A 22,894-nucleotide genomic window follows, 5' to 3' on the forward strand; every position below is an offset into this window, starting at 1 on the left:
TTTAATCAAAACAGCCTGGTACTGGTACAAAAACAGATGGATAGACCAATGGAACAGAATAGAAATGCCAGAAATCAATCCAAGCTTCTAGAACCAACTTACATGTGATCAAGGAGCTAAAGCCAATCCCTGGAGCAAGGACAGTCTTCAATAACTGGTACTGGGAAAATTGGATTTCCTTATGCAGAAGTACGAAGCAGGACCCCTACCTCACACCTTATACAAAAATCCATTCAAAATAGATTAAAGACATAAATCTATGACCCGATACTATCAAATTATTAGAGAACATTGGGGAAACCCTGAAAGATATGGCACAGGCAAAGAGTTCTTAGAAAAGACCCCAGAGGCACAGGCATTCAAAGCCAAAATTAACAAATAGGATTACATCAAATTGAGAAGTTTCTGTACTGCAAAAGAAACAGGAAAGTGAAGAGGCAACCGACAGAATGTGAGAAATTATTTGCAAACTATGCAACAGATAAAGGATTAATAACCAGACTCTACAAAGAGATCAAGAAACCCCACAGCAACCAAACTAACAACCCAGTGAAGAAATGGGTAAAGGACTTAAACAGACACTTTTCAAAAGAGGAAATCCAAATAGCCAACAGACACAGGAAAAAATGTTCAGGATCGCTAGCCATCAGGGAAATGCAAATCAAAACCACAATGAGGTTTCACCTGACCTTAGTTAGAATGGCTTTCAAACAGAAATCTACAAACAACAAATGCTGGCCAGGATGTGGGGGAAAAGGTACCCTAATCCACTATTGGTGGAAATGTAAACTGGTAAAAACCACTATGGAAAACAGTTTGGAGATACCTCAGAAATCTGAATATAGATCTACCATATGACCTAGCCATCCCACTCCTGGGCAGTTACCCATGGGAAATGAAATCAGCAAATAAAAGTGTTATCTGCATCCCCATGTTTATTGCAGCTCAATTCACAATAGCTAAGACATGGAATCAACCTAAGTGCCTGTCAATTGGAAACTGGATAAAGAAATTATAAGATATGTACTCTATGGAATGTTACACAGCAGCAAAAAAAATGAAATCCAGTCATTTGCAGCAAAATGGATGAATCTGGAAAACATCGTACTTAGTGAATAAGCCAGTCTCAAAGGGACAAATACCATATGTTCTCCCTGATCTGTGAGAACTAATAGAGCACCTTAAAGGAAATCTGTAGAAGTAAAATTGACACTTTGAGAAACAATGACTTGAACAGCACTTGTCTTCACTGTCGAGGAACAATTTTATTTTTCTTAATGGAGAATGAGACTGGGAGTGGGAGAGGGAGGAGGAAATGGGGTGGAAGTGGGGGTGGGAGGGCAGGTATGGCGGAAAGAATCACTATATTCTTAAAGTCGTACTTACAAAATTTGTGGTTATTAAATAACAGGTTTCTTTGGGGAAAAACATGTGAATCAGTAAACTTTGAGGAAAGTAGATTACCCTCTACAATTTCAATGGGCTTCATCTAATCAGTTGAAGGTCTTAAGAGGAAAATAGACTGTGTTTCCCCAAGGAAGAAAGAATAATACATCCAGTCCACCTTTGGGTTTGAGCTGCAACGTCAACTCCTTTCTGGGCCTGCAGTTTGCCAGGCTGCCCTACAGATTTTGGATTTGCTAGTTCCCACAATTGCTTGAGGCAATTCCTGAAGATAGATAGATATAGATAGATGATAGATATAGATAGACTGATTGATAAATAAGAGAGAGAGAGAGAGAGATTTTTCCCCCTTTCTCTTGGTTCTTTTTCTCTGGAGAATCCTTACACACATAACCTCTAAAGTAAACTACTATCACTTTGCTTCAAGATTTTCATCTGGGGAAGCCCAATTAAGACAATGTCTTATAGATAAAGATCCTACAGCTGAGACTAGCTAGGTGACTTGCTGAGGTCGCAAAGAGACTCAGATATGGAGCACAGACTAGAGTCCTGTTTCCTGAGCAGCATCCCTCTCACCCATGAAGACAGCACTTGCCTGCCACACTCCTTCCTATGTCCATTGCAGCCACTGTGAGTTTACCCTGTTACTGTGTGCTATGTGATAGCCTTTAGGTTCTTTTACAGCACACACTCTCAGCAGCCTTTTGCAGTCAATGGGACTTGGCCTGAAAGAAGGGACTTTCTACCCCTATTCTGGAATGCTTTCTATTCAATAATGAATTTCACTGAGTCTACCAATCCTGCCCCCATCCTAGCCCATTCCCCAACATACTTCCATGCTGATTCAAGCCTACTCCATTTCCTGTCACAGGGAGTAGAGAACCTCTTCCTCAAACACACACACACACACACACACACACACACACATACACACACACGAGACTGGAGCTTGAAATTGTTACATCCAGGTCCCAAGTCTGATGGTCCCTAACCCATCTTGCCCCAGGTTCCTTTGAAGCCGCGGAGCCTAACCAAGGGTGGTACCCTGTGTTGATGCATTGAGAAAAATAAACACATGAGTAAATGAACACCTCTAGGAAAAGTGAGTTATTCTGAAGTCTCTTATTCCAGTGTATTTTAATAGAAGTGTAAAGAAAAGAACAGCAAGTCACAAAGTTGGGTCTGTTATTCCCAAGTCCCCACACATGAGAATTAAGCTCATGCAAATATTTGCCAAAGTACTTACATATGCTGCAACTTCTTTTGTTACAGAAGCTAACAAAAGCTATTGACTTGAGGAGGTGGATTTGCTGTCAGATAAACTAGGCCAACATGGCAAACCCAGCAGATTAATAGCCGTAAACCAGCTGGTTCAGGACCCTCTGGCCCGGCCAGGTCACTTTGGAGTATCTCATGGGACAAAGCTGTCTTCACTGGTGTGGACAGCTCCTAGAAAATGGAGCCCTAGGCAAGGACTGCTTTGAACCTTAGAACACACAGCATTCACCCCCAGGCCTGCAGCATACACAGCTGCTGCAAATCAGAAGGAAAATGATGAAAGGGGCCTAGCAGATAGGTTGAGTGGGAAACGATGACAGAGACCACAGAACATTCAACACAGGAAATGTTTGAGAAAACAAGGCCTGGCCTCTGCTCCCTTACCCCCACCTTTGACCTGCTATCCTGTCAGAAGGGCCGTGCAGGGTCAGCCACGGAGGCAAGGATGCCAGAAACTAAGACTTCCAAGTTGAGTTTTATCTGACATGAATACATACAGTTCACCAAGGTCTTTTTGACAAGGACATGAACAGTGAACAAAGTCACTGGGGCCAGGAATGAGCAGAACAGACTTCTAATGTCAGCTTCACCACCAACCTCCTAGGTGGCATAGCTTAGCACCTTTAAGGAGCTGATAGGTCAAGAGTGTCTAAATGCAAGGTGACATTTCAGTTGGATAAAACCATTCTAATGCCTTGGGTTGGGACAGTCTGAACATGGTCTGATCATACTCCAACAACAACCCAGTTATGAAGGTAGGAGTATCATGCCCTTTTACAAGTTAGGGAACTGATTAAGGCTAGAAGATATTAAGATACTTACTTAAAACCAGACAGCTAGACTCGGATGGAGTGGAAACACACTCCCCAAACACAAGGCATATTCTTATCTCCGTTTCTTGAAAGTCCCAAACAGTAATTTAAAAATGATGCAACAAATATTTTTCAAATACTTATCTGACACTATTCTAAGTGTTGAAAATACAGTGATAAATGAATGATATGCCATGAGACCCCTGCTCTCTAGACTGATATTCTAATGAGGGAAATGTACAGTGACCCATTAACAAGAACATTCTCAAAGTTCAGAAAATAGTGAGTACTGTGAAGAAAATAAAGGCAAGTAAAATGAAAGAGATGTGGCATATCTAAAGAATTGGTGGGCAGAGAAATGAGGCAAATGATGTTCACTATGGCCCTAGGCCTGTTGAGGAAACCATGCTTCCCTAGGCTGTGCATGTGCCTGTTGCCCAGATCAGGCCTCTGAAGGAGATAACCTGCAAAGTATCCCATACCCCATACACTCTGCCAGGAAGCCCTCCACAGGCTGGGTCCACATGGCCCTGCACGTGGCTCTCAGGCTGCAGGATGGCTTGATAACATGTGAGTCTGGGATCCTGCCATCCAAAGAAGTCAGGAAATGTGCAGCTGTGCAAGGCTGGGGTGGCAGGCTCTTCAAAGCCTCTGTTATAAATGCATAATATGCAACACGGTTTTCAAAAAGTTTGCAGAATGTGCAGAAGCTTACTCCATCTTCCATGAACTTTGCAAAGCTTCCTCATATATTGGCACTCTCAATGAACACAGCTCCCGTGTGCAGAAGGGCTGGCGTTTTGCAGGACTATAGTATATGACAGCTAGAAAGTACAGCCCCTAGTTGAAAAGACCCAGGCCCAGAAAAATTTATCCCAGATCAACCTGTGGGTCAGGGTCAGGACCAAGGGAAGGGCCAGGGCTTGAACTGCCATCCCTAGCGGAAGAGTAGAGATTGAACACAGTCCCTAACATCCAGATGCTCATAGTTTAGGCAAACAGGGAATAGATGGTTCTAAAAATTGCCACAGATTTTAGTACTTTCAAAGTAATCATTCTATTAATTTGTTGCTTTTTTCAGAAGTATTGTTCTTAAACAGGTCTACTTTACAGCAGCATCTGAGGATGTACACATGGATTGCTTTCAGGTGGGGCCCACATTTCTCCCCAAGTTGTGGAAAGAGAAAGAGGCAATTTCTGGAGCAAACCATATGCCTGGGCATGGTAAGTTCTCTTGCTAGCTCAATTTCATGAGAAAAATTTTCATTAATGTCATGTATGGAGATGTCATCAGAATCACCAAACAGACCCCAAAGAGGAGCCTGGGATTGAGGACTGTTCAGCTGCTCTGATTTATCACCCAAACCACAAACCAGATAGCCCAGGGACACAGGTCTCAGCTGCCTCATGGAGATCTCCAACCAGATGAGAGAGCCTCATGAGCAGTAGGAGGTGGTGAAGATTAACATGTTGGGACCTTGGTACGTAAGGAGTTCCAGGTTCAAACTTCTTGATGTGTCGCCTGCAGTACAATGCCAGTGCCCTTTTGTAGCCATCCACCCACCTCCTTTTATGGCTGCATAGAGTGAGATCTATTGTTGGTTCTGCCTGTAGACCCAGCTAACCATGGGATAATCACACTGTACACAAGACCTATGTCCATTCTGCATGTGTGTGCATGGCCTCTCATTGGTTGAACCTGGACTCCAGCTTTCAATGGAACTTGGAATAAAGTCACCTGAAGCTGGTGTGCCTGTGCAGAGTATTAGGGCAGGGCAATAACCAAAAAGGGAACACACTATACCACCAATGACTGCTTCTAGCTGAGCAAGTCTTTTCTCTGAAACTTCTTCCCACTAGGCAGGTTCAAGAGCCAATTTGTTTTCTGTGTGAACATGTGGCACTTATTATCCATCTACTTGGGAAAACAATTCTCAGTGCCAACTTCAGCTCCTGACCTCCCCCTACTCAGCTCCCTCAGAGCACCTTCTGCAACCTCACCTGAGTTGCCCTTCCTGTGCAGTGAAGATAGATTTTCTCAATAAAAATAGAGCACTCAGTTAAGTTGGAATTTGAGATTAATAATAATTGTGTATGGCCCTTGCAATGACTGGGACATGTTCACATTAGGAACCTATTTATTGTTCATCTGAGATTCATATTTAACTGGGCATCTGCAGTTCATCAGGCACCCTGGTTCCTGTAATGCACCTGGTGGCTGGCACCTGCCACCAATCCTGATTGACAGAGAAAACAGCACAATATCCTGTTCTGCAAAACTATTTGGGAATAAATACTACAGGCTGCAACCACAACATTGGTGTCATTTTGGAGGACATTTTCACTACAGATAAATCCTGTGCTTTGTGGGCTGCAAACGAGATCCAGTCTCAGAAGGGGAAAAATGAGTTAGAAAGCAGTTAGAAAACAACCCCAGGGGATCCAAGACCCGAGCTTCATCTGCTGAGTATTTTATTCTCGTTAATTCGTAACAGTGTCTTTAAAATCCTGTTCTAAGATTCCAGGGCAGTCAGTGTGTGAGAGTCATTATTCCTAGGAGACCCCTTCATCATCTGGACGCCCTTCGTGCGTTCTTAGTGCCACAGCGGCCTCCAGTGTCTATCTGGGGAACTACACACTGTATCCGCCTCATAACTTAAGCTACTCCCTAAAGCCAGGAAGGAAAGTGGTAGTGACCCTTGGCTGCACAGACCCTGGCTGTGTGGCAGGATCAAAGTTGAAAGGCACAAATCCAAATGCCTATCCTGGAAACAAAGCTCTAACCCGTTGCTATGACTCTCAGATCATACAAGGTTACATTGCTGAACCAATTTTACAGATTCATGCACTCTTGAAAACAGACTTGGCTTTGTGAATATTGTTCTCTATCAAGCTATACATAGGTTAAGGGGAGGGGGGTTAAATGGGATAATAGACTATTCATCTCAGAATCTATTTATTCTTATTCTGGCAGTTGTTTGGATGCAAATGAAGAGTTGGGGGATGTGGGAAAAGTAATAAAGACAATGTGGGGACAATCAGGACCCCCTCTTATATCCAGTGCATCTCACCACCAACCTAGCAGCAGTCTCGCTTCATTGCCTAGAAAGAATGGCACCACTGATCCATTATTGAAAACATGCGACTCCCATAACCTTGTTCATTTTCATATATGTAGCTCAGGGCAAAAGGTTCTTTTCCACGGCTTCCCTTTGATTTAAAAGCAATACGAAGAAAAAAGGGAAATGAAAATATGGCCATCAGAAGGCAGACGCTTGATCCTTACATACATGTGTGTGCCCTCCAGTTACATACAAAGGCAATTTTCCAGACGGATGACTGCCAGCCTTCCTTCTTTCACAAGTTGATTTTCTTGTAGCTTTGAGTTGGCTCCTTTGCACATCATTTTCAGCTCAAATCTACCTCCTAGGTGAAGAGATCCAAGAAGAGCAACTTGTGAATGCAGTAGCCCTTGAAGCCACCCCCCACAGAAGACTGTCCACTGCTGCTGCTGGACACTGATGGCCCCCATCAGTGCAGAGCCTGGACTTTGTGCCTTGCCATCACTGCTCTGTGGTGCAAAAATCAGGGAGAAGAGGGCTGGCTAACTAGCCACAGGGAGGCCACAGGAAAGGTGAGGATCTTTTGTTTTGTGCCCTCACAGTGGTAAGTGGGCTCTATCTTCCACCCAAAATAATTTCTCAAGTAGAGGAAGACATTTGTGTGCTGGTGGCCAAAATCATGAGAAATATCCTCTACGCATGCCTTTCACATGAGAATTCCATTTCCACAATTTTATCCTTTATAGATATGTTAATACCCAAAATACTGCACAAAGATGGATGGACAGTGATGTTCCTTGTATCCTGATTTATGATAAAAACAACAGTGGAAACAACCTAAAATAGCAGTAATAGCAGCTTAGGGAATTGTAGGAAACAATGCAGCCATTATAAAGATTGTACTTATTCATACCACAAACGTTTGTTACAGGTCTTACTATGTGCTAGACACTGGGAGACAATGGTGCAAAAATAGTCTATGCCCCCATGGAGCTGACTGAGGAAACAGACACAAATGAAATAAATACACAAATGAATGTAAAAATGAGCTGAGGACTGAGAGGAAATGGTACATATAGGGTGAAAGCTACAGAGTGACATTGTCAAAGGCATCAGGGAACTATGTTCCCTTTGGAAGGGAAGGTTAAGCTAGGCCTGAAGATGCAGCAGGAATTAGGAAGAGGAGGTGTAGCAGGTCAGTAGGGAATAAACCATGAAAAAGGCATACAAAGACAAAGTTAAAGTGTTTTCTGCTTATCCTAATAATAATGGATATATTACTATTGAGGGGGGAGGGTGGTAGAAAAGTTCAAGCAGCAGATAGGGACATAAACAGATTTGTATTTTGCAAAAGATTCATGTTCAAAACTGTAAGAACTGGATTATAGTACAGCAAGAGTGGGAGACCAGTTAGGAAGTGGTTGAACATCCCAGTGATAGGAGAGGGTGGCATGGACTGCTACTGGTTAGACATAGAGACACAGAGCTAAAATCCATGTGCCATGGTCCTGGATATCTATGCCACATAGTGTCAGTTATCCAGACTCCATTGCAAGAAAACAGAATTATGAAGCTCAAGGTTAGGAAAAGCAGCAGCCATGGTTTAATCTTGGTAGAAATATTCACATTTATTAGAAGTCATGGAAGAAGAACACTGAAGAGGTTTCTAGTTTTGTCTGCCAAGAAATGGCCTCATGTGGTCACATGAAGGTTGTTTCAATTTACATGTCATAAAATGTTGGAATTGGGGAAACCTATAGAAATTATGTAGTATGAAAATAGATTGTTGGATAGAAGCAGTTTCTGCAATCTGACACTGCATCTCCCTGGAGAGGCCATCTCCTGCTGGAACTCTGTCTTGACTGCTGTACCTACTCCACCCCTATTCAGCTTGAAAAAGCTAGAGTGGTCATCGCCCAGTTCCCCTAAGAGAAGTTAGGGTCCATTCTTCTGAGGGAGGGAATGCGAAGAATCAGATGGGTTAATAGGTAATCAGGGGCAGCACTGTGGCATAGTGAGTAAAGCTGCTGCCTGAAGTGCCAGCATCCCATATGGGCACCAGTTCTAGTCCCGGCTGCTCCATTTCTGATCCAGCTCTCTGCTATGGCCTAGGGAAGCAGAAGATGGCCCAGGTCCTTGGGCCCCTGTGCCCATGTGGGAGACCTGGAAAAAGCTCCTGGCTCCTGGCTTCAAATCTGCGCAGTTCTGGCTGTTGCAGCCAACTGGGGAGTGAACTAGCAGATTAAGACCTCCACCTCCCGCTCCCCATCCCCCTCCTCTTCTTCCTCTCCCTCTCCCTCTCCCTCTCTTCTCTCTGTGTAACTCTGACTTTAAAATAAATAAATAAATATTTTAAAAATAGGCAATCAGGTTGGTCCCAGTGGAAATGAGAGCGTAAAATGCTTGCTTCCCCCAAAACTTACCTTTGGCAATGTCAAAAGTGCCTGCCCTGCTCCTTGGGAGCTTGCAATCTTATCATGACAATAGCAAGTAGTGGTGACACCATCTTCCTGAACTCACAGTTTATTGTGAAAACAAGTTATCTACCCCACTCTTTGGATGGTTTTTTGTTTTATCATGAGCAAGACAAGGCAAATAAGATTACAAAACAGGTCTTTTAATGCGTTTTGTCCCTGCCTTGTAACTAATGATTATCTTTTTTTTCCAAAATTGTGCTTAAAAACCCCACTACCACCAGCCCCTTTGGGTTTTGCCTATCATGGAGACCTTTCCTAGCAACTCCACGAGTTCTATGAGTTAAATAATTATTGCTCTCCTCTTTCACAAAAAAAAAAAGGAAATAGGTTGTTAAAAATGAATGTAGGAAAGCAAATAGCTTATAAGTATGATCCTACTTTAATATATTATAAAGAGAAACAACTATGCAAAGTAGATAGTGTTGCTAAATTTTGTTTTTGTATATTTTTCTAATTTTCCTGTGATGAGAATGTAATACTTTCTCAATGAGGGAGAAAAACAATACTATGTTTAAAAGAAACATCTACATTACATCTTATATAAGAAAGGAAACTGAGATGGAAGAGTCCTTCTGAATAGGAAGAGATAAATAAAAGCAAATACTAGCATAGAAAAAAGTTATTTTAGGATTGGGTCCAAGATGGCAGAATAGGGAGGGAACTCACTGATAGTCCAAGAAAAGATAGTTTAATAAAAGTGGAAATACTGTAGTATCAGGAGAGTTAGGGGAAAAAACAGCAGAGGAAACTCTTCCAGAATTAGAGGTACATGGTGGACCTATGTGGAGGGAACAGGTGCCCATGGCTCGGGACCCCAGCTGCCGAGTTTACACACCAGCAATAGAAAGGGAGGTGAAGCGGCTCACACCACGGCTCACTTGGCTAATCCTCCACATATGGCACTGGCACCCCAGGTTCTAGTCCCGGTTGTTCTTCTTCCAGTCCAGCTCTCTGCTGTGGCCCGGGACGGCAGTAGAGGATGGCCCAAGTGCTTGGGCCCTGCACCTGCATGGGAGACCAGAAGGAAGCACCTGGCTCCTGGCTTCAGATCGGCACAGTGCGCTGGCCATAGCGGCCATTTGGGGGATGAACCAACGGAAAGGAAGACTTTTCTCTCTGTCTCTCTCTCTCTCTCTCTAACTCTGCCTGTCAAACAAACAAACAAACAAACAAAAAACTAAAGGAAGGTGAGGTGAAATGGCAGTAGCCTGAGACACTGGCAGAAAAGCAGCAGGAAGAGCCTAGAGGGAGTGAGGCTTGAAGCCCTGTGGGCTTCTCAACTAGAGGAGAGAAAAAAAAAAATAAAAGGGATGGTACGGACATGATTCTCTCTCTCCACTCACCTTACAAAGGCTGCAAGACAATAGAGCAGGCACCATTTTGGACATACATGACAGCTGCAACAGCTCAGGGCTGTGCCCACCCTCAGCCAAGCAGAAAAACCTGATCTTGTGGGGAGAAATAACAGGATACTAAGACATAGTGAATGTGTGGGGCTTATGAACTGGGACTGTGAAAAAAAAAAAAAACCTGAGGGTGTGTGGGAGAACTCATGGTGTGGGTGAGAAGTGAGTAGTCTCAGTGGGAGACGCCACAAATTTGGGTGGCCCTGGGTATCTGGTGAGAGACATTGCAGGGAATCTGAGCTTACACTGAGGACTGAACAGATCCTTTATGTGGTCCTTGGGACAGAGCAGACGAATATTATACCCACTGGGGCTAGTGCTCAGGCACTGATTGCCATCGAGGAGAAGAGCTCAGCTGAGTGGAATTACTTCCCTTCTAAATAAAAAAAGAGAGAAAGAGAAGATTTACCACACCAAACCTGGGTGTGTCATCTTTGGCATACCCTTAACCCTGAAGAACTGAACAGAGCTCTCTGGCCACACCCACCACAAGCCTCTAGAGAATCACCAAAAGCAGACAGTCCGCTTAATCCAGAGTCATAGTATAATGAGAAAAGCCACCACAGCGAAAAAAAGGAAGAAGAAGAAGAAGAAACCAAAGAATATCTCCACAATGCCAAACAAGAAACACAAAAACCCAGAAAACAAGAACAATGAAGACATCATGAAACTCCCAAATGAACATGACACTCCAATACAAGATCATGAAGATGATGAGATAAAAGAAATGCAAGATATGGATTTCAAAAAATTTATGAAAAGAACATTTAGAAATTATCAAAAACAAATGCATGAACTATAGAAATACATACAGAAGAGGACATAAAATATCTCTCCTGAAAATTAAATCATAAGGAGGAATCAAAATGAAATTAGTAATTTAGTAAAACATGAAATTGAGATATTGAAGAGAAACCAAAATGAAATGAAGAATTCAATAAAACAAATGAAAAACACATTGAGAACCTCAAAAACAGAATCAGTTAGGTAGAAGAGAGAATATTGGACTTAGAAGACAGAACACAGGAAAGTATACAGTCAAACCAAAGAAAACAAGAGGAAATTAGAAATCTAAAAAATATTGTCAGGAATCTACAGAATACTATTAAAAAACCAAACATTCGAGTTCTAGGAGTTCCTGAAGGCATGGAGAGGGAGAAAGGATTAGAAAGACATTTTAGTGAGATACTAGCAGAAAATTTCCCAGTTTTGGAGAAGGAAACACACATCCAAGTAGAGAAAGCACAAAGAACCCCCAATACACATGACCAAAAGAGATTCTCACCACGACACACTGTAATCAAACTCATCACAGTGAAACAGAAAGAAAAGATCCTAAAATGTGCAAGAGAGAAAGGTCAGATTACTCTCAGAGGATCTCCAATTAGACTCTCACAACTGACTTCTCATCAGAAACCCTACAAGCTAGGAGGGAATGGTGAAATATAGCCAAAGTACTAAGAGAAAAAAACTGCCATCCCAGAATATTATATCCTGCCAAGCTCTCATTTGTGAATGAAGGTGAAATAAAGACCTTTCACAGCAAACAGAAATTGAAAGAATTTGTCACCACTCGTTCAGCCTTGCAAAAGATGCTTAAAGTTGTGTTACACACAGAAACACAGAAACATGACCATCAATATGAAAGAAGGTAAAGGAAGAAAATCTCCTAGTAAAAGATCACAGGACGTTCAAAGCATTTATTAGAAATATCTTTGGGAAACTGGCAGGGCAAAGTCACTACTTATCAATAGTCACATTGAATGTAAATGGCCTCAACTCTCCAGTTAAAAGACACAGACTGCCTGAATGGATTAAAAAACAAAACCCATCTATCTGCTGCTTACAAGAAACACATCTTTCCAACAAAGATGCATGCAGACTGAAAGTGAACGGTTGGAAAAAGATATTTCATGCCAACAGAAATGAAAAAAGAGCTGGCATAGCCATCTTAATATCAGACAAAATAAACTTTAACTCAAAAACTGTTAAGAGACACATAGAGGGGCACTATATAATGATGAAGGGATAAATTCAACAGGAAGATGTAACTATTATAAACACATATGCACCTAATCACAGGGCATCGGTTTATTTATAAGATATAGTAAGGAACTTAAACAGAGACTTAGACTCCAATACAATATTACTGGGGGACTTCAATAGTCCACTTTCAGCAACTGACAGATCAACAGGACAGAAGATCAACAAGGAGACAGTAGATTTAAACGACACCATAGCCCAAATGGATCTAACAGATATCTACAGAACTTTTCATCCTGCACTTAAAGAATACTCATTCTTCTCAGCAGTACATGGAACCTTCTCTAGGATTGACCACATACTAGGCCATAGAGCAAGTCTCAGCAAATTCAAAAGAATTGGAATCATACCATGCAGCTTCTCAGACCACAGTGGAATGAAGCTGGAAATTAGCAACTCAGGAATCCCTAGAGCATATGCAAACACATGAAGACTGAACAACATGCTCCTGAATGAACAGTGTTCATAGAAGAAATCAAAGAGAAACCAAAAAAATTCTGCAAGTAAATGAGGATAACAACACAACAATCAAAACTTATGGGACAGGCCAGCACCGCTGCTCACTTGGCTAATCCTCTGCCTGCAGTGCTGGCACCCCAGGTTCTAGTCCCAGTTACTCCTCTTCCAGTCGATCTCTATGCTATGGCCCGGGAAGGCAGTGGAGGATGGCCCAAGTGCTTGGGCCCTGCACCCACATGGGAGACCAGGAGGAAGCACCTGGCTCCTGACTTCAGATCGGTGCAGCACGCCAGCCGTAGCAGCCATTTTGGGGGGTGAATCAACAGAAGGAAGACCTGTCTCTCTATCTCTCTATCTCTCTCACTGTCTAACTCTGCCTTTCAAAAAAAACTTATGGGAAACAGCAAAAGCAGTGTTAAGAGGAAATTTTATAGCAGTAGGTGCCTACATCAAGAAAGGCACCAAATAAATGCTCTATCAATGCATCTCAAGGATCTAGGAAAACTGCAGCAAACCAGATGCAAAACTAGTAGGAGAAGAGAAATAAATAAAATTAGAGGAAAAAAATCAACAGAATTGAATTTAAAAAAATTACAAAAGTCAGCAAAACGAAGAGCTGGTTTTTTGAAAAAAAAAAATGAACAAAATTGACACACCATTGGCCCAACTAACTAAAAAAGAAGAGAAAACACCCAAGTACATAAAATCAGAGAAGAAAAAAGGGAATGTAACAACAGACACCACAGAAATAAAAAGAGTCATCAGAAATTACTACAAGGACTTCTATGCCAGCAAACAGGGAAACCTATCAGAAGTGGATAGATTCCTGGACACATGCAACCTACCTAAATTGAACCAGGAAGACATCGAAAACCTAAACAGACCCATAACTGAGACAGAAATTGAAACAGTAATAAAGGCCCTCCCAACAAAGAAAAGCCCAGGACCAGATGGATTCACTGCTGAATCCTACCAGACATTTAAAGCACTGACTCCAATTCTTCTCAAACTATTCAGAACAAACAAAAAAGAGGGAGTCCTCCCAAATTCTATGAAGTCAGCATCACCTTAATTCCTAAACCTGAAAAAGATGCAGCACTGAAAGAGAATTACAGACCAATTTCCCTTATGAAAATAGACGCAAAAATCCTCAATAAAATTCTCGCCAATAGAATGCAACAACACATCAGAAAGATCATCCACCAAGACCAAGTGGGATTTATCCCTGGTATGCAGGGAAGGTTCAATGTTCACAAAGCAATCAATGTGATACACCACATTAACATACTGCAGAAGAAAAACCATATGATTATCTCAATAGACGCAGAGAAAGCATTCGATAAATTTCAACACCCTTTCATGATGCAAACTCTAAGCAAATTGGGTATAGAAGGAACATTCCTCAATACAGCCAAAGCAATTCATGAAAAATCCTCGGCCAGCATCCTATTGAATGGGGAAAAGTTGGAAGCATTTCCACTGAGATCTGGTACCAGACAGGGATGTCCACTCTCACCACTGCTATTCAATATACTACTGGAAGTTTTAGCCAGAGCCATTAGACAACAAAAAGTAATTAAAGGGATACAAATTCAGAAGGAAGAAGTCAAAGTATCCCTCTTTGCAGATGATATGATTCCTTATTTAGGGAATCCAAAGAACTCAACTAAGAGACTATTGGGACTCATAGAAGATTTTGGCAAAGTAGCAGGATATAAACTCAATACACAAAAATCAACAGCCTTTGTATACACAGACAATGCCATGGCTGAGGAAGAACTTCTAAGATCAATCCCATTCATAATAGCCACAAAAACAATCAAATATCTTGAAATAAACTTAACCAAGGACGTGAAAGATGTCTACGATGAGAATTACAAAATATTAAATGAAATGGACACTATGATAAACAGTGACTTGATCAGCTCTTGTCCTGACGGTTGATGTACAATGTAATAGTTTATCCATTTTAGTATTTTGTTTTGTTCTAGTACCGTTGGTTGAACTCTGTAATTAACACACAATTATTCTTAGGTGTTTAAATTTTAACTGAAAAGTGATCCCTGTTAGGAATTTGGAAAACATTATGCTGAGTGAAATAAGCCAATCCCAAAGGGACAAACACCACTTGTTCTCCTTGATAGGTGACAACTAACTGAGCACCAAAAAGGAAACCTGTTAAAGTGAAATGAACACTAGGAGAAACGGTGATTTGATCAGCCCTCACCCTGACTGTTGATGAACAACTTAATATGTTATCCCTCTTAGTATTTTTTTTGTTTGTTCTACTTAATACTTTTGGTTGAATACTGTAATCAATACACAATTCTTCTTAAGTGCTGAAACTTAACTGAAAAGTGATTGCTGTTAAATATAAGAGTGGGAATAAGAGAGGGAAGAGATGTGCAATTCGGGACATGCTCAAGCTGACTTACCTCACACGGTAGAGTTAGAAACATACCAGGGGATTCGAATTCAATCCCATCAAGGTGGCATGTACCAATGCCATCTCACTAGTCCCAGTGATCAATTTCTGTTCACAATTGATCGTAATGATAGGACTAAGAACCAAAGGGATCACATAAACAAGAATAGTGCCTGCAAATACTATCTGATAGAATAAAAAGGGAGAGAATGATCCAACATGAGAAGCATACACAGCAGACCCATAGAATGGCAGGTGTCCTAAACAGCACTCTGGCCTCAGAATCAGCCCTGAAGGCATGCGGATCCGGCTGAAGAGCCCATGAGAGTATTTCAGGCATGGAAAGCCAAGACACTCTGGAAAAAAAAAACCTAAATGAAAGATCTCCGTAAGTGAGATCCCAGTGGAAAGAACAGGTCATCAAAGAAGGAGGTACCTTTCTCTGAAGGGAGGAAAGAACTTCCACTTTGACCATGGCCTTGTCTAAAAATTATCAGAGTCAGTGAACTCAGAGGGCTTCCATAGCCTTGGCAGATCATGACAAGAGCCTAGGTTGATTACTGCTGCCATAAACAAGAGTGTCAATTTGTTAAGTCAACAACAAGAGTCACTGTGCACTTACTCCTCATGTAGGATCTTTGTCCTTAGTGTGCTGTACATTGAGATTTAATGCTATAACTAGTACTCAAACAGTATTTTTCACTTTATGTTTCTGTGTGGGAGCAAACTGTTGAAATCTTTACTTAATGTATGCAAAACTGATCTTCTGTATATAAAGAGAATTGAAAATGAATCTTGATGTGAATGGAAGGGGAGAGGGAGTGGGAAAGGGGAGGGTTGCAGGTGGGAGGGACGTTATGGGGGGGAAGCCATTGTAATCCATAAGCTGTACTTTGGAAATCTATATTCATTAAATAAAAGTTAAAAAAATATTAAAGAAAGAAATAGAAGAGGATACCAAAAAAATGCAAAAATCTTCCATGCTCATGTATTGGAAGAATCAACATCAAAATACCAAAGACAGTCTTCTCAGATCTAGAAAAAAATGATGCTGAAATTCACATGGAGGCACAGGAGACCTCGATTAGCAAAAGCAATCTTGTACAACAAAAACAAAGCTGGAGGCATCACAATACCAGATTTCAGGACATACTACAGGGCAGTTGTAATCAAAACAGCATGGTACTGGTACAGAAACAGATACATAGACCAATGGATCAGAATCAATCAATCAAACACATATCCAAACATCTACAACCACCTTATATTTGTTCAAGGATCTAAAACCAATGCCTGGAGCAAGGACAGTCTATTCAATAAATGGTGCTTGGAAAACTGGATTTCCACGTGCAGAAGCATGAAGCAAGACCCCTATCTTGCACCTTACACAAAAATACATTCAACATGGTTTAAAGATCTAAATCTACCACCCGACACCATCAAATTATTAGAGAACATCGGAGAAACCCAGCAAGATATAGGCACAGGCAAAGACTTCCTGGAAAAGACCCTGGAGGCACAGGCAGTCAAAGCCAAAATTAACATTTGGGATTTCATCAAATTAAGAAGTTTCTGTACTGCAAAAGAAACAGTCAGGAAAGTGAAGAGGCAACCAACAGAATGGGAAAATATATTTGCAATCTATGCAACAGATAATGGGTTAATAACCAGAATCTACAAAGAGATCAAGAAACTCCACAACATGAAAACAAACAACCCACTTAAGAGATGGGCCAAGGACCTCAATAGACATTTTTTAAAAGAGAAAATCCAAATGGCCAACAGACACATGAAAAAATGTTCAGGATCACTAGCAGTCAGGGAAATGCAAATCAAAACCACAATGAGGTTTCACCTCACACTGGTTAGAACGGCTCACATTCAGAAATCTACCAACAACAGATGCTGGAGAGGATGTGGGGATAAAGGTACACTAACCCACTCTTGGTGGGAATGCAAACTGGTTAAGCCACTCTGGAAGTCAGTCTGGAGATTCCTCAGAAACCTGAATATAACCCTACATTCAACCCAGCCATTCCACTCCTTGGAATTTACCCAAAGGAAATTAAATTGGCAAATAAAAGAGCTGTCTGCACCTTAATGTTTATTGCAGCTTAATTCACAATAGCTAAGACATGGAATCAACCTAAATGCCCATGAACAGAAGACTTGATAAAGATATTATGGGATATGTCCTCTATAGAATACTATACAGCAGTCAAAAACAATGAAATCTGGTCATTTGCAACAAAATGGAGGAATCTGGAAAACATCATGCTGAGTGAAATAAGGCAGTCCCAAAGGGACAAATATCATATGTTCTCCCTGATCACTGACAACTAACTGAGCACCAAAGGGGAAACCTGTTGAAGTGAAGTGGACACTATGAAAAATAATGGGTTGTTCAGCCCTTGTCCTCACTGTCAAGGAACAACTTACTACTTTATTCCTTTTATTATTTTTTTGTTCTACTTAATACCATTGGTTGAACTCTTTAACACACAATTATTCTTAGGTGTTTAAATTTAACTGAAAAGTTATCCTTGTTAAATATACGAGTGGAAATAAGAGAGGGAGGAGATGTACAGTTCATCACATGCTCATTCGGACTCACCCCTAATGGTAGAGTTAGAAACGTGCCAGGGGATTCCAATACAATCCCATCAAGGTGGCATGGACCAATGCCATCTCACTAGTCCCAGTGATCAATTTCAGTTCATAATTGATCATAATGATAGGATTAAGAGTCAAAGAGATCACATAAACAAGACTAGTGTCTGCTGATACTAACTGAAAGAATTAAGCAGGAGAGAATGATCCAACATGGGAAGTGGGATACACAGCAGACTCACAGAATGGCAGATGTCCTAAACAGCACTCTGGCCTCAGAATACACCCTTAAGCGATTCAGATCTGGCTTAAAAAGCCCATGAGAGTATTTCAGGCATGGAAAGCCAAGACACTCTGGAAAAAAAAAAAAACTAAATGAAAGATCTCTGTGAGTGAGGTCCCATCGGAAAGAATGGGCCATCAAAGAAGGAGGTACCTTTCTCTGAATGGAGGAGAGAATTTCCACTTTGACTGTGACCTTGTCTAAATAAGATCGGAGTTGGCAAACTCAAAAGGCTTCCATAGCCTTGGCAACTCATGACAAGAGCCTAGGGTGATTACTGATGCCATAAACAAGAGTGTCAATTGTTAAGTCAAAAACAGGAGTCACTGTGCACTTACTCCTCATGTAGGATCTCTGTCCTTAATGTGTTGTATAATGCGAATTAATGCTAAAACTAGTACTCAAATAGTACTTTACACTTTGTGTTTCTGTGTGGGTACAAACTGATGAAATCTTTATTTAATATATACTAAATCGATCTTCTGTATATAAAGATAATTGAAAATGAATCTTGATGTGAATGGAATTGGAGAGGGAGCGGGAGAGGGGAGGGTTACGAGTGGGAGGGAAGTTATGGGGGGGGGGATCCATTGTAATCCAAAAGCTTTACTTTAGAAATTTATACTGATTAAATAAAAGTTAAAAAAGAAAAAAAAACTTGCTTTAAAATCTTCATCTTTATTTTAATGTTACTTCCCTTTTTAGAGATATTTTCAAGACTATATGCAGGCCGGCACCGCAGCTCACTAGGCTAATCCTCCGCCTTGCGGCGCTGGCACACTGGGTTATAGTCCCGGTCGGGGCACTGGATTCTGTCCCGGTTGCCCCTCTTCCAGGCCAGCTCTCTGCTGTGGCCAGGGAGTGCAGTGGAGGATGGCCCAAGTGCTTGGGCCCTGCACCCCATGGGAGACCAGAAGTACCTGGCTCCTGCCTTCGGATCAGCGTGGTGCGCAGGCCGCAGCGGCCATTGGAGGGTGAACCAACGGCAAAGGAAGACCTTTCTCTCTGTCTCTCTCTCACTGTCCACTCTGCCTGTCAAAAAAAAAGACTATATGCAAAGGGCCACTCACCTTATACATGGGTACTTCAAAAACTTTATGGGGGGCCAGAGCTGTGGCATAGCAGGTAAAGTCGCCACCTCCATGCCAGCATCCCATATGGGTGCAAGTTCGAATCCTGGCTGCTCCACTTCCAATCCAGCTCTCTGCTGTGGCCTGGGAAACCAGTGGAAGTTGGTTCAAGTCCTTGGGCCCCTGTACCTGTGTGGAAGACCCGAAAGAAGCTCCTGCCGCCGCCTGCAGTACCAGTATCCCATATGGGCACCAATTCGAGTCCCAGCTGTTCCATTTTTGATCCAGCTCTCTGCTATGGCCTGGGAAAGCAGTAGAAGATGGCCCAAGTCCTTGGGCCTCTGCACTCACGTGGGAGACCCGGAAAAAGCTCCTGGCTCCTGGCTTCAGATCAGTGCAGCTGTGGCCATTGCAGCCAATTGTGGAGTGAACCAGCAGATGGAAGACCTCTTGCTCTTTCTCTGCCTCTCTTTCTCTGTGTGTGTGACTCTGACCTTCAAATAAATAAATAAATCTGAAAAATATTTATGGAAAATGGAATTAAAAGATGGTTATTTTAATGCAAAAGAATTGAAATGCATGCATAGTTTTGTCATATTTTCCATGAACATTTTGAAGACTCTCTGGATGCATGAATTTCAAAAATTTTTATACCAAAATAAACTTTTATTTTAATTCCATTTTTCCATGAACTTTTTTTATAACTTTTATTTAATGAATATAAATTTCCAAAGTATGATTTATGGATTACAATGGCTTCCCCCACATACCGTCCCTCCCACCCACTACCCTCCCCTTTCCCACTCCCTCTCCCCTTCCATTCACATCAAGATTCATTTTCGATTATCTTAATATACAGAAGATCAGCTTAGTATACATTAAGTAAGGATTTCAACAGTTTGCTCCCACACAGAAACATAAAGTGAAAAATAATAGATGATTTTTTTAAGTGATGATGAAATCAGATCAGACCTATTGTCATGTTTAATCCCAGTGAGAGTCAAGTTGGGAGTTGATAATTTCTTTTTTTTTTTTACAGAGGATCAGTTTAGTATACATTAAGTAAAGAATTCAACAGTTTGCACCCCCATAGAAACACAAAGTGAAATATATTGTTTGAGTACTCGTTATAGCATTAAATCTCAATTCACAGCACATTAAGGACAGAGATCCTACATGAGGAGTAAGTGCACAGTGACTCCTGTTGTTGACTTTACCAATTGACATTCCTGTCTATGGCATCAGTAGTCTCCCTATGCTCCAGTCATGAGTTTCCAAGGCTATGGAAGCCCTCTGAGTTCTCTGATTCTTATCTTGTATTGACAAGGTCATAGTCAAAGTGGAGGTTCTCTCCTCCCTTCAGAGAAAGGTACCTCCTTCTTTGAAGACCTGTTCTTTCCACTGGGATCTCACTCGCAGAGATCTTTTGCCAGAGTGTCTTGGCTTTCCATGCCTGAAATACTCTCATGGGCTTTTCAGCCAGATCCGAATGCCATTAGGGCTGATTCTGAGGCCAGAGTGCTATTTAGGACATCTGCCATTCTATGAGTCTGCTGAGTATCTCACTTCCCATGTTGGATCACTCTCCCCTTTATTTATTCCATCGGTTAGTGTTAGCAGGTACTAGACTTGTTTATGTGCTCCCTTTGACTCTTAGTCCTTTCATTATGATCAATTGTGAACTGAAATTGATCACTTGGACTAGTGAGATGGCATTGGTACATGCCACCTTGATGGGATTGAATTGGAATCCCCTGGTATGTTTTTAACTCTACCATTTGGGGCAAGTCAGCTTGAGCATGTCCCAAATTATACATCTCTTCCCTCTCTTATTCCCACTCTTATGTTTAACAGGGATCACATTTCAGTTAATTTTTAACACTTAAGAATAACTGTGTATTAATTACAGAAGTAAACCAGTCATATTAAGTAGAACAGACAAAAAAACTACTAAGAGCGATAATGTATTAAGTTGTTCATTAACAGTCAGGGCTATGCTGATCAAGTCACCATTTCCCATAGTGTCCATTTCACTTCAGGAGGTTTCCTTTTTGGTGTTCAGTCAGTTGTCACCGATCAGGGAGAACATATGGTATTTGTCCCTTTGGGACTGCCTTATTTCACTCAGCATGATGTGTTCCAGATTCCTCCATTTTGTTGCAAATGACTGGATTTCGTTGTTTCTTACTGCGGTATAGTATTCTAAAGAGTACATATCCCATAATTTCTTTATCCAGTCTACCGTTGATGGGCATTTAGGTCGGTTCCAGGTCTTAGCTATTGTGAATTGAGCTGCAATAAACATTAAGGTGCAGACCGCTTTTTTGTTTGCCAATTTAAATTCCTTTGGGTAAATTCCAAGGAGTGGAATGGCTGGGTCAAACGGAAGGGTTATCTTCAGGTTTCTGAGGAATCTCCAGACTGACTTCCATAGTGGCTTAACCAGTTTGCATTCCCACCAACAGTGGGATAGTGTCCCTTTTTCCCCACATCCTCGCCAGCATCTGTTGTTGGTAGATTTCTGAATGTGAGCCATTCTAACCGGGGTGAGGTGAAACCTCATTGTGGTTTTGATTTGCATTTCCCTGATTACTAATGACCTTGAACATTTTTTCATGTGCCTGTTGGCCATTTGGATTTCCTCTTTTGAAAAATGTCTATTGAGGTCCTTGGCCCATCTCTTAAGTGGGTTGTTTGTTTTCATGTTGTGGAGTTTCTTGATCTCTTTGTAGATTCTGGTTATTAACCCTTTATCTGTTGCATAGTTTGCAAATATTTTTACCCATTCTGTCGGTTGTCTCTTCACTCTCCTGTTTCTTTTGCAGTACAGAAACTTCTCAATTTGATGAAATCCCAATAGTTAATTTTGGCTTTGACTGCCTGTGCCTCCCGGGTCTTTTCCAGGAAGTCTTTGCCTGTGCCAATATCTTGAAGGGTTTCTCCAATGTTCTCTAGTAACTTGATGGTGTCAGGTCATAGATTTAGGTCTTTAATCCATGTTGAGTGGATTTTTGTGTAAGGCGTAGGGTAGGGGTCTTGCTTCATGCTTCTGCACGTGGAAATCCAGTTTTCCCAGCACCATTTATTGAACAGAGTGTCCTTGCTCCAGGAATTGGTTTTAGATCCTTGATCAAATATAAGTTGGCTGTAGATGTTTGGGTTGATTTCTGGTGTTTCAATTCTGTTCCATTGGTCTATCCATCTGTTTCTGTACCAGTACCATGCTGTTTTGATTACAACTGCCCTGTAGTATGTCCTGAAATCTGGTATTGTGATGCCTCCGGCTTTGTTTCTGTTGTACAAGATTGCTTTAGCTATTCGAAGTCTCTTGTGCCTCCATATAAATTTCAGCACCAATTTTTCCAGATCTGAGAAGAAGGTCTTTGGTGTCTTGATTGGTATTGCATTGAATTTATAAATTGCTTTTGGGAGAATGGACATTTTGATGATATTGATTCTTCCAATCCATGAGCATGGAAGATTTTTCCATTTCTTGGTATCCTCTTCTATTTCTTTCTTTAAGGTTTTGTAATTTTCATCATAGAGATCTTTAACATCCTTGGTT

This window comes from Oryctolagus cuniculus, chromosome X, assembly GCF_051225735.1.
Source record: "Oryctolagus cuniculus isolate XC-2025 breed Fujian yellow rabbit chromosome X, ASM5122573v1, whole genome shotgun sequence".
Lineage (NCBI taxonomy): Eukaryota > Metazoa > Chordata > Mammalia > Lagomorpha > Leporidae > Oryctolagus > Oryctolagus cuniculus.